Source organism: Podarcis pityusensis (genome assembly GCF_964106645.2).
Source record: "Podarcis pityusensis genome assembly, chromosome: 9".
Classification (NCBI taxonomy): domain Eukaryota; kingdom Metazoa; phylum Chordata; class Lepidosauria; order Squamata; family Lacertidae; genus Podarcis; species Podarcis pityusensis.
Genome location: NC_138034.1, coordinates 3,459,496 through 3,472,862, shown reverse-complemented (window position 1 = coordinate 3,472,862; position 13,367 = coordinate 3,459,496). Strand labels below are relative to the sequence as shown.

At 41.1% G+C, this 13,367-nt stretch overlaps 1 long non-coding RNA gene across 1 annotated transcript; it reads right to left on the bottom strand.

Moving 5' to 3' along the window:
• Nucleotides 1-3,784: 3,784 nt before the first annotated feature.
• LOC308485096 lies at nucleotides 3,785-5,814 on the bottom strand. Its single transcript, XR_013990344.1, has 2 exons — nucleotides 5,238-5,814; nucleotides 3,785-4,244 (listed from the first exon to the last, which is right to left on the bottom strand). It is a non-coding gene; the product is annotated as an uncharacterized lncRNA (long non-coding RNA).
• Nucleotides 5,815-13,367: the final 7,553 nt, after the last annotated feature.

The window sequence follows — 13,367 nt, the reverse complement described above, 5'->3', positions numbered from 1 at the left end:
GACGCGGCTGCTTCAGTCCTTCCTAGTGGAAGGGGGGCAGGAAAAGCCTTCCCTCTCCCTGCAAATGCCCACTTGCTGTGCTGGGCCACTGAGGAGGTCCTCCAGGCCATGAAGTTGGATAACAGAGTGTGAGACCTACCCCACCAGACATTCAGAGCACTGCTCCAAACATCTGAGGCCATTAGACCAGCCCTGTCTCTGAACGTGTGGATGTGCAAGGGGTGAGGGAGGAGACTCACTGAGAGCAGTGACACGCTGCGGTATGCATGCAGCAGCCCCACTAAGCACACATGACTTAGAATCATAGAATCATAGAATCATAGAGTTGGAAGAGACCACAAGGGCCATCGAGTCCAACCCCCTGCCAAGCAGGAAACACCATCAGAGCACTCCTGACATATGGTTGTCAAGCCTCTGCTTAAAGACCTCCAAAGAAGGAGAGTCCACCACACTCCTTGGCAGCAAATTCCACTGTCGAACAGCTCTTACTTTTTCAGGCAGAGGACGGAATGGATGTTAGCCACTACCACCTGCCGCTCTCTCTCCTCCCATCCCTTTCTATGACAGAAGGTATTCCACAAGGGACTTTGTTCAGGAACAGGCCACAGAGGGGGATTTCATTTGGCATTTGTATGACTTCATCCATATGACTGAGTTCCAAAATACATTACCATTATTTAGGCACACAATATGGTATGCAAGCATGTGAGTTGTCTAGAACTCTTATGAAGCCTGGATGGCAGGAGAAAAGAAAACATGAAGGCAGGGAGGAGGGAGAAAGTGGCTTTTGTTGACGCCACCTGAGTCTGCATCTGGGAAGAGTCTTAAGAGGAAGTGTGGGAGAAAGTAGCAGACTTTCAAAGGCTTTTTCAGGTGTTTTTCAGGTTTCAGGTTACATCCAGACTTTCTGGGAAGAAGACACATAACGATTGATCCCTCAGCTCTACAAATGCAACCACAAGCTGTTACACACTTCTGTCTCTGTTCTTAGACAAGACACACTGGTTCCGTGGGTGGGTGCAGAAAGGAAAGAAAGAAAATACTATGCAGTCATTACATAGAGGTAAAGTTTCATTTTGGGCGGTACACTAGGTTTAAAACAAAATCAATAGGAGCCCAATGGGCAGCTTTATTTATCAATTCAATGACATGTTCCCTCAGAGAATAAAGTCCTTTCTTCAGGTAGTATAAGATCCCCCTCCTCCAGCTTAGGATCCCACTGTTGTGCATCTAAATTCTGTATTTTCAAAGCCACGCAAAAAGCAAGGTAGCTGTATCGACTCTGAGCTCCATATTAAGGCAATACCTGGATTAGGCCCACCAAAGTGCGACAAAATAGTGGGTAAACTTTCAAGTTGCCTAGAACTCTTCATCAGGGTAGATGAAGAGAAGGGGAGCAGCGGTCCACTACCAGTCACAAAGCTGTGCAATTGGTGGGAGAGGAGTTGGTCACACTGAGGAGATGCCAAACACTTCTGGAAGAAGTAGAACTCCCCGCCTAGTGATATCAGACAGATACCTTGGCTGTATTCTTTTCAGTGCCTGCTGAAGAAATACATTAGGCAAGCCTACCCAGATGTTTATAAAGTTTGTGTTTTAAGTTGTTTAGCCTATTTTATCGTGGTTTTAACCTGCTGTATGTCTCAAATCATGGCTGTAATTTTTGGGGGGGTTTAATCTTTTTTTGTTTTATCTTTTTTAGTTGCATGGGCCATACTCTGTTTTGCATGTAGTCACCCGAGAAAGAGGTGTGGATGGAATTCACAGAACAATCCTACTTGTATATGTCTACTTAGAAGCAAGTCTCACTGAGTTCAATGAGCCTCACTCCCAGGTGAAGTCATTTCCATAATTTCTCAGGTGGTCTCTAATCTTTGTTCAAATTATTTATAAAAAACAGGGAGCCACAATACACTTCTCAAAGCTCTCACCCTGTTATTTATAAACCTATAAAGCAGTGTGTGTGTGTGTGTGTGTGCGCGCGCGCGTGTGTGCATTGTGCATTGCCCTAGGATTATAAAAAGTGAGTGCCCTAGGGTTATAAAAAGCATGGCCATTTTTATTTGTGAAAGCTCAAATATCTCCCCTTTTGATACCTCTTTCAGTCCCATCAGGGCAGAAATATCAGGAACATTCAATTAAAAACAACAACTGTACATGCATCTGTTTCCCACCCAGAGATCACCTCCCCACCAACCTCTCAAAAAAAGAGATCCGTGAACTGAAAATACAGTTTAAGTTGCTGAGAGTGGGGAGATTTTTACACTTCTTCTGCAATCTTTTCTCTCCATATTTTATCTGCTTCCAAAACAGAGCTGGCATATAGCAGTGGCTACAGCTGCAATCCTAACCTTGCTTACCTGGGAGTAAGCCCCATTGAATTCAGTAGGACTTACATCTGAGTAGATGTGGTTAGCATGCACTGTAACAGAGACTGAGCTGTAAACCAGAAATCTCTGGATTTATTTTTATTTATTTTAAAATAGTTGTGCGCCACCTTTATACTGTCTCAAGGCATACATAAAGCAATAACATACAATGCAATGCCATGGCAATTATTAATAGAGCAGTGACAGCAAAACAAAGATTCAGCCTCAGTGCCAACTCTCTGAGATTCCACAATATCTAATAATCATATTAATATTAATAATAATTTATTATTTGTACCCTGCCCATCTGGCTGGGTTTCCCCAGCCACTCTGGGCGGCTTCCAACAAAGATTAAATGAGCACCCCTGGCCTTACAGTGCAAAAAAGAGAGCTTTTAAGCTCTCCACCTTGCTTGGGGGACAAGGCTTGCTTGGCTCATGGGTTCTAGGAGTACTAGAATTTTCTCTACCTCCCACTCACCCACTAGCTGTGGGACGGCTCCAGGTGGAACCCCTGGAACTGAACCCCTGTGTAAGATGAGACTGTACTGTATGAAGAAATGTTGCTTGTTCTCTGACTGTTGAACCCTGAAGCAAAAGGATCATAAAAGAGACTCAGAGGAGAGACCGGAGAGTCTTCTGATCTTGAGGACAGGCTGCCATGGTTGCAGACAGTCCTTCAAATAAATATGTCACAAACCATTTAAAGATTTTAAGAGCCATAAACATTAATATGGGATTGGAAATGCACCAGCAACCCAGAAGGAAGAATACAAAGAAAAGCTGGTAAAACTACTTCTGGCACCAGGAACACGAACTGGGATGCAGTTGCTTCAGACATATGGCTCCAGCTCAGCTCCAAATATGTGGGGGGGGGGGTTCCCCACTTGCAAATGTTTACCTCTTGTCCCATATTCTGTGGTGCAACTGACATTTGATCTCCCACAGCCAGCAGCAAGTAGATGAGACAGTTGAGATAGCAACAGTGATATTTATTTTTACATTTCTATATCATTTAATGCCAAACTATGCTTCTAAGCAGTTTACAAGGATAACTACCAACAACACAAACGTTAAACTATAAACATCCATAATTAAAATACAAAATAAACCAATCGCATTAAAGCAAGACAACAATTAAAAGAGGAGATCTATTAACTGTAGCAGTATAGTAACTATTTGTTTGCGTGTTCTAAGGACTGCATTAGGAGACAAAGAGGTGAACATGCCCCTCCTGAAAAAGAAGCCCAGGTTGAGGGGGACCACTGAACTAGCCATTTGTGAAAAGCACCTTCTCCCTCATCAATTTAGTTACATCAGTTGTTGGCCCAAATATATCCACATACCGTATTTTTCCATGTATAAGACAATATATTTTCCCTTGAAATAATAGGCAAAACTTTTGTTGCGGTCCAAAAAAAAAAAAGCCATCGTCTTATACATGCGGGCGTGTTATACACAGAAAAATATGGTAGTTTCCACTAATGACTGCTCTTATTTCTCAGACTTTGGAATGAAGCAGAGAACAAATTCACGGTGACAGTTTGCTAACATGCAGCTCAAGTTTTGGACAGAGTAATGAAGAAGAAAAGCTGCTGTTTCTCTTCTCTTCCACATCACAATTTCTTAGCATAGATGGTATAAATAAATACTCTTCAGAGCACTCATTCTATAATAGACAGCTGCAAGACAATTTTCTCTTTTTGACACATGCCCTGAGCAAAGATGTTCAGGAAATGAAGGTAGGGCTGCTGCCGTGATGTATAACATCATTGTTTTGACCTCAAGATAAAAAGAGAAGAGATAACAAAAGCTTGCCACTCAACAGGATACACAAACACAGAGAGCCACAGCATTCTGGATTTTATGCAAGAAGCTTTGAGAAAGAAAGAAAAAAAATCTTTTGTCAATATCACTTTATACTTCAAAAAGTCCCATTCAAGAACTCAGGATATTAAAATCAGTCATTTTAATGGGAAAACAAACAGACTATTTCTCAAGTGCATGTACTTCTGAGTCATTACCAACATGAATGCTTTGGAAGATGCCCTATTCATTATTGTGGGAGGATGAGTTGGTTTTCAATGTCAAATCTCTCTAAAGCCTCTTTAAATATAGGACAATTCATCTTGTATTATATAAAATTCCACCTGGGATGTCTGCTAGGTTGTCACCCATTTAAAACTGGGTTCCCACCCACATATACTGTGTCATACAATGTAGAAGACTATTGCTCTGGAGTGGAGGTGGCATTAAGAAGGCTGCTGATATACATTTGTTGTTGCTGGCATATGCCCGCCTCAGAAGGTGTGCGCCTTGAAAATGAATATTAAACAAGAGGCCAAGAACACCACAGTTCAGACAATTATTCATAGCTGTTAGGTCTTTTTTCCAATACACTGCATGAAATTGAATTACATCTGCAAGAAAAGCCTTAAACCTAGGGCTCAAATCTTAATTTTAAATATATGTATGTATATGTATATGTGTGTATGACTATTTCTATAATGCATAAGAAATATCTCTCTAATTGGTGTACATAAAAACTAATCAAATCAAAAATATGAACTCCACCCTTGAGTTGGATTTAATATTTTCATGTTGCTTTTCCAGTGACAAAGCTGAGTTCAATGCAGCTCACAGCAATAATGGAGCATTAAAAATTAGCGAACATTTCCATCCACATAATTGTATCGGAAAACAAAATAGCCATGATCAAAATGATCACCCTCTCAAAACTAACCTATTTATTTCAAACTCTCTCAATCTGGATTCCCCCAACCCAACTCCAGAAGTGGCAGAAAAAACTACACTCATTTAATTTCTCACACAAAAAGCCAAGAATAAGCCCCAAATACCTGCACCTCGCCTCCTCATAAGGGGGGTGGAGAATCCCCAACATAGAATCATATTACATCGCCAACCAAGTATGCCCCATAATATCCTAGAAGACGTGACAAAACAATGGGTCCACTTAGAGAGAGACACCATTGAAAACATCCCCACAACAGCATACCCATTTCTCCAAAACAAACGAAAGAAAATCCCCACAACACTGAACAGGTTCACACAGGGAAAAGTAGGCAAACTATCCCCATCCCTCTGGCCTATCACCCACTATTCTGACACACAGCACAAAACCTCCAGATAAAAACCTGGCAAGCCAAAGGCCTACACTGTCTAAAAGACTTCTACAAAAACAACAAGCCCATACCAGCACAAGAAATACAAAACAAGCTAGAGAACACCCAAATGCCTTGGCTAACACACCATCAACTACATGCCTTCTTAAACAATCCAGCAGTAAAATCAGTCAGCCACTAGGCACTTGACCACCTTCGAAAACCTTGTACTGACAGCAGAGGGACACGGCAAGGGAATGGTATCCACAATATACAAAATACTGCTCCAAAATTCCACAACCCCTTTGACGCAATCAAAGAACAATGGGAGCATGAAATAGGCTATGAAATTAACCCCACCCCATGGACTAGAATATTATCTAAACCTCCCTTTAAGTCCGTATCAGCCAAATTAAGGGAACTCACTCTTAAACTCACCTACAGGTGATACTTAACACCACAGAAACTGGCACTGATATGCGCAGGAACCTCACCAAGATGTTGGAGAGGCTGTACCTCCACAGGCACATACCTCCACATGTGGTGGGGGTGCCCTAAAATCCAACCCTTCTGGACAGCAGTCCTACAAGAGATATGCAAAATAACTAAACAGGTATTAGAGCTCACCCCAGAACTGACTCTACTGAACATCTTCCAAGATCGTAATGACCACTCACATTATACAGAGCTTATAACCCACCTGCTCTCAGCAGCCATAAGCCTCATAGCCAGACACTGGAAAGACCCCTCAGGAGTAAACATGGACCAATGGTATCAACTTGTATGGGAAATGGCCTTACTAGAAAGCTAACCAACAAACTGAAACTGACACGGGGACAAATAGAAAAGGACTCCTTCACCCCAGTATGGCTCCCCTTTATCACATACACAGCCAAACAAGACAACAACAAGAATCCACTGACAGCATATGAATCAATCTGGCTTAAGTGACCTAACAAGCTCTCCCCATCTCACAAATGCAAACAAACCCCACTGCAGCCAGCCACAGACAACCAACCACATCCTGCCCCACAATACCTCTCACTATCAAGGAAATGTAATAAACGAATAGAAAGAGAACCTACCCAGTTGACGCCGACACAGAATCCCACACGTACACTATACTAAAGAATATAAGCCTCACAACACCACCCCTCATCTCCCCCCTCTTCTTCCCCAACCTTATACTGTACTCAACACTAGTGTCTCACAACAAATGTAACTGATTTATAAGAAAGACTGTACAACCTGGAAAAAAGAGACAAGGCATGTACTTTTGTAAACCAAGAAAATCTTTAATAAAAATAAATTTAAAAGAAAAAAGAAAACACAGTAGCATATCAATAAAGTAAAAACGAACAATTCTGTAAATAATGGGTGCAATATCGTGCAAATCTTTACTAATTCATGAAATATGTATGAGAAATGGCTGCTGAGCACCAGACTAGCGCCAGCTGACACAACTCCTCTGGGGAGAGGCCTTCTCACTGACGGCTCTGCCACACTTCCCCTTGTCCTGTACCTGGAAAGCAGGAGCCCAAGAACTTTTCTGCTGCCCAGTGCTTCCTAGGCAGTGCTTTGTTTGTCCTGTCGCTTCCCCCAGGAAAACCCACTCTTTACAATTGAACAAACGTCAATCTGCAGAAAAAACAATTGATGTTGGTTCTGATTCCCAAAGGAAGTGTGGGCGAGTCCTGAGTGCAACAGAGCAATCCCAAGCAGTAGAAACATTCATAATTTCAGCCGCAAGGGAGGCACGGCTGGTCTCAGTCAGCATCCTTGCAAACAAGAGCATAGTCCCCAGGAGCAACAGCTTTTGCCTTTTTAGCCACAAAGTCTGCACCTCATTTTTTTTTAAAAAAAGTTTGTTTATTATTATTTGTAACATTCTGAAATACTTTTAATGAGCTTCAGCAGTAGATTTGCCCTCATTAAAAAAACAACAGAATCTTGATATGGTAAAAAGGAGTTGCAGCTATATAAAGGGTTGTCTCCTTGAAATATACTTTAAAAAGTAAACTCAATTTCTACCTGTAATCTACAATTCAAGTGACCCCAAGTGTAGTGTAACTGACATGATTAAATTCAGCTCAATGGGATACAATTGGCTCATTTCCAAGTATTTCACCCTGGCTGTTTTGTTTGTTTGGCTGCACACAAGGAGTTCAAGCCCCATTCAGAAATATTAATGACATTTTGCTTGGAATGAAGTGATGTGAAGTGAATACTCCTCTCTAAGAAATTGGAAGGGAAGGTGTTTGTAAGAAGTTATGATTAGCAGTTTCTAAAGAGAGTAGAATTTCTGCACATTCCAAGTTCACCTTATAACCACACCTTTCTTTGCGCATAACACAGTGCAATCTGTCCATGTCTACCCAGAATTAAGACACACTAAGTTCAGTGGAGCTTACTCCAGTGTATAGGATTGCAGGCTAAACTAACTGATTATTTTTTGTTTGAAACTGTCCTACCCTTTTATGAAGTCATCTGAAAATGAAAAGAGTGCAATTTAGACCCATGGATAAAGCATGGCAAAGTAAAATATCACTACCTTCTTCGATATTAGGTGAACATATCTATTCCAATTATAGTCTCAAACTTCCATTATAAGCATTCAAAATAAAATAAACTAGGAAAATCTAGATCTCAATGTCATGGAACTCAATAGTAGGTATTTGGGAACAAAAGACTGACATCCTACTTGGAAGGTCTATGCAGTGGGGGAAACTATGCTAAACCCTCAGATCAAACACTTTGTGGTTTCCTTTTACAATCAAGCAGTATATAAATTTTATGAAATAAATAAAATAAACACCAGACACGTAAATACTTGCAGAACATCACGATCTAGTCCCACGCCCATGGAGAAGACATAACAGACTGCAGTTGGGACAGAACGTGGCGTCAGTCTGTGGAATGGAAGGTTAAGAATCCATGCTTGAAACAGGCAAAGTCAACAGCATATAAGAAGCAACCGTTTTCCTCAAACTGCAAACTGATATGAGGTTTGCTTTTTATTCTCTGCAACAAGCAAAATAAGGATATAAAATTATAGATAATTGCAGATAACAAAATATGAAGCAAGTCTGCTTGAAGCAGCTATTGTTTGAATTTACACAACTGCTGCTCTTTGGCGCTCATAAAAATACATCATTTGTAGATAATTTACTATGGGCTTTCTAGTGGTAGTGATAAAAGGGACCATATAATTGCCTGTGAATTCTCTTACAAAGGTTTTGAAATCCCTCAGTCCTTGGGCTGAGGGGACCCAGTGTTGCCAATGATATACTTACAGCACGTGGGATCTTCACAGACTCTTATTACCCTATTATTATATTACATTAAGCTGACGTTCTCACCTTTGCAAGTGCCTCAGTAAATTACATCCTTTATTTCCCCACAAGTAACTACAGTGTTTTATCCCATTTTATCTTTGCAACAAGCCTGGGAGGCCAATTAAACTGAATTACTGGCCCAGGTTTTATGGTTTAAGTGAAGATTTTGAATGCAGGTAACTCCAGTCCAAGTGTGGATTCACTGCAACCCACTAACTTTCTGAAAACCGTATTAACTGCAATACAACTTGTTATCTTAACTTAGTGTTGGTATTAAGGCGTGTAAAAGGCCTGCATAATGTATGACCCATCAGAATGATCACAGCCACATATGTCACCTTCCAGAGCTTTCATAGGCCTCCAGTTTCGCTGCCTGCCTGAAAACTGCAACATTAAAGGTATCATCAAGGACCAGGCAGATTGAAAATACAGTGGTACCTTGGTTCTCAAATGTCTTGGTTCCCAAACACCAAAAACCCAGAAGTAAGGGTTCCGGTTTCCGAACGTTTTTCAAAAGCCGAATGTCCAATGCAGTTGTTAGTTGTTGTTTCCGGGGCACCTGCACGAATCAGAAGCTGCGCCTTGGTTTCTGAACATTTCAGAAGTCAAACGGACTTCCGGAATGGATTAAGTTTGGCGCTTTTGTTTTTGCTATTGATTTTGCATTTTTGTTTTTGAGGCTTTTTCAGTTAATTTATTTTTGTGACTGTGTGGAACCCAGTTCAGCTACTGATGGGTTGATTGTCTAACTGCAGAAATGGATAAAAGCCCCCCACCCAAACAATGACTATCATCAGTGCAGGTAAGAAAAAAAAAACTTTTAATTTTTATCATCTACAATACTGTCTTATTTATTTTATAGTACAGTACATTGATTATTGCTTTCATTTTATGGCTCAGTGGTCTCATTAGATAGTAAAATTCATGTTAAATTGCTGTTTTAGGGTTGTCTTTCAAAGTCTGGAACGGGTGAATCCGTTTTAAATTCCTTTCTATGGGAAAGTGTGCCTTGGTTTTGGAACACTTTGGTTTTGGAACGGACTTCTGGAATGGATTAAGTTTGAGAACCAAGGTATCACTGTACATATCTGATTGGTTGGGCTGTGTAAAGTTTTGTGGGTCAAACGTGTGCAGGCATTTGTAAAAGCCATCAGTTTATGGTTTGAGTACTGGTAGAGAAGAGATTTTATTAAGTTCACAGTAAAATAATGGATATACCTAACCTGAAACAATCTGAATTTTCCAACGCTGTTCTGCAACAAAGTAATGTGCACAAAAATGTATATACTAGTGTGCATTGTTGATATAAATGCATATGTTAGTCAAAATAGCATACAGGAATAAATTGTATTAGAGAAGGTAAAGGTAAAGGTAAAGGACCCCTGACAGTTAAGTCCAGTCGCGAACGACTCTGAGGTTGTGGCACTTATCCCGCTTTACTGGCTGAGGGAGCCGGTGTTCATCTACAGACAGTTTTTATGGGTCATGTGGCCAGCATGAATAAGCTGCTTCTGGCGAAACCAGAGCAGCGCATGGAAACGCCATTTATCTTCCCGCCGGAGCTGTACCTATTTATCTACTTGCACTGACGTGCTTTCGAACTGCTAGGTTGGCAGGAGCAGGGACTGAGCAACGGGAGCTCACTCCGTCACAGGGATTCAAACTACCGACCTTCTGATCAGCAAGCCCAAGAGGCTCAGTGGTTTAGACCACAGCGCCACCCGTATCCCTTGTATGAGGGAAAATGGCCTGCAAAAAGTCAAAATTAAGAACCAGCTATACAACAACAACTTCTTACAGATGAGAAAATAGATTCCTGACCATTGTTAAATACTTTGTTCTACAATATGAGCAGTAGTAGCATATTAAGTCACAGATGCCCTGCCTCTCTTGCATTCCACTTCCTTTTTGTATGATGTAAGGTATCCCCTATACATGTACTTGGTTTGCCCCTTCAGTAATTCTCTTGCTAAATGCACCTACAGTAATGTGTTGTGATGTCATGTGATTGCCAACCATATGGAGCTTGGGAAGGGAAGAACACACAACTATGTTGTTATCACAACATAGAAGCAGCATTACTATACTTCTTCTGTTGCAAAAGATGAGATCTCACAGGAGCCAACTCCTAAGGGCTGAGGTCCCTTCAGCCCCTCCAAAAAATATTTGAGGGGACCATGCTCCCCCAAAAGTTGATGGCCATTGCCATTCAAATGGTGTGCATGCGCCACATATTTTGATCAATTGTGCAGGGCAGGGCTTACTTACACACACCCCTCAGTATTTTATTCAAGTTGGCACCCTTGTGAGACCTCAATGTGGAATGTCATTTTCAGGCCTTTGTTGACTCAATAACCTGGTACACTTTCCATGTTTAAAGAAAAGTGCAGTAAGTTTCCTTTCTTCTTTTCACTGAATTCATTTTTTTTTAATTAACATTTTGGAAAAAGTGCAAACTAGCTACACCTATTTAGAACAACAACATCAACATTGTATCATGACTTGGTCAGTGAAGCCTCTGACACTCATTGGCTGAGCTGCTGTGATGACCTGAACAAAGGCAGATCTAGGGAACGCAACTGCTGCAGTCACACTGGGCACAGAGCTTCTGAGCCGCCACAACTATGACATCCAGGAGAAGGCGGGGGGGGGGGATTTTGGCGTCACATAGTGCACCACTGAAATTTGAGATGCCGCTGACCTGAAAAGTTCACAGAAATTAAAGTGCTCAGGGTGCAAAGCCATCAGGCAGCTGAGCTTCTCTGATGCCCAATGTGGCTAATCTGTGGTCCTCAAAGATGTTGGTGAACTCCCAACAGCTCCAGCCAGCAATGGTGAGGGATGATGGAAGCAGTAGTCCACCAACATCTGGAAGACCACAAGTTAGCTATCCTTGATGTTGTGGAAGGGGATGTTGTCAGTTTAGCTGGGATTCAAACTTCCCAAGGAAGCAATAGACAGCAGCTCTGCAAGGCATGCTGTGGACCAGGAAGAAGGAAAGCTACGGAACAAGGAATTCAGAGCAAGGAATTTGGAACTCAATGAAAAAGCAGTGAAGGAGAAAGCTTAAGGAATAGAGCAGAGAAAAGAGAAGACTAATAAAGAGAAATGATAGAGGTTGAATTTCACATATTGATTTGACCCAATCAGCCAATTCCATGAGTCAAAGCACCAGAGACACATCCATACATAATTCTATGCAAAATACCTTTTAAAAGGTCTTTGAATATGAAGGTTTTAGAACCACCCTACTGTTCTGCATAACCACTGTGAAGATATTCGGGTGAAGGTGGGCATATCTCAGTTAACAGGGTAACTTCTTGTTTATTATTCTCTGCAGTTAGCTTTGTTAATATCTTACTTAAACACACACACAATTAAATTGGGCTTTGAGCTTTCTTTCCTACCTCATTCTTTTCTGGTTCTCTGAGTAACCTAATTCCCCTAATGTGGTCACTTACCTACTAATTTTATTTCCTTCTTCTGCATTTCATTAGTTTATTTAACTCCATCTGGAAAGTCAGATTACTTGCTTATTTTGTATGGATGTATCTTGAAACAAAAACAAATCTTCTCAAATGCCCTGGGAACATTCTGGTTGAAGAGCAGATTAATTTATAAAAACATAATAAAAGGGACCGTAATGAAGAAAAGCTTTCCCTAGTCAGTCTTTTGGTTGTTCAACCTTTTTCTTCTACTGTACAGATTTTTTTTAATATGGTATTGTGGTTCAGTGGTTGTAGAATCATCAGAGTGTGGAGTTGGAAGGGATCCTGAGGGTCATCTAGTCCAACCCCCTGCAATGCAGGAATCTCAACTACAGTAGATCATCTAAGACAGACAGCCATCCAACCTCTGCTTCAAAACCTCCAAGGAGGGAGAGTCCACCGCCTCTCATGGGAATCTGTTCCACTGACAAAAAGCTCATCCTGATGTTCAGGCAAAATAAGATGTGGAGTTAAATGAATCTATGCATTTAATGTGAAGATCTTTAAAAATCCACACAGCATTGCTGTGTTTGGGGGGAGAGGAGATAATTATTAGAACCATAGCAAGCCTGGAGAAAAAAAATCACATTTCCTTCTCTGCTTAACTCCTGAGGGGGAAGTGGGGGGGGGATACACCACTTCTACCAGTATATGAACATATTAAAATAAAAAAAAATAGCAAAAAGCTATTAAACTGGATAAAGGACAGAGTTGAAGTACTTCAGGAAGGGACAGCTAGATAGTTTGCAAAAATGCTCCTATCAATAGATTCACTCCTCTAGTTTCATTCTAAAACAGAAGACAAAAGGTGATGACAGGGAGTATGAGTCTACTAGTAATTTTGATTATACAGTGGTACCTCGGGTTACATACGCTTCAGGTTACAGACTCCACTAACCCAGAAATAGTGCTTCAGGTTAAGAACTTTGCTTCAGGATGAGAACAGAAATTGTGCTCCGGCGGCACAGCAGCAGCAGGAGGCCCCATTAGCTAAAGTGGTGCTTCAGGTTAAGAACAGTTTCAGGTTAAGTACAGACCTCCGGAACGAATTAAG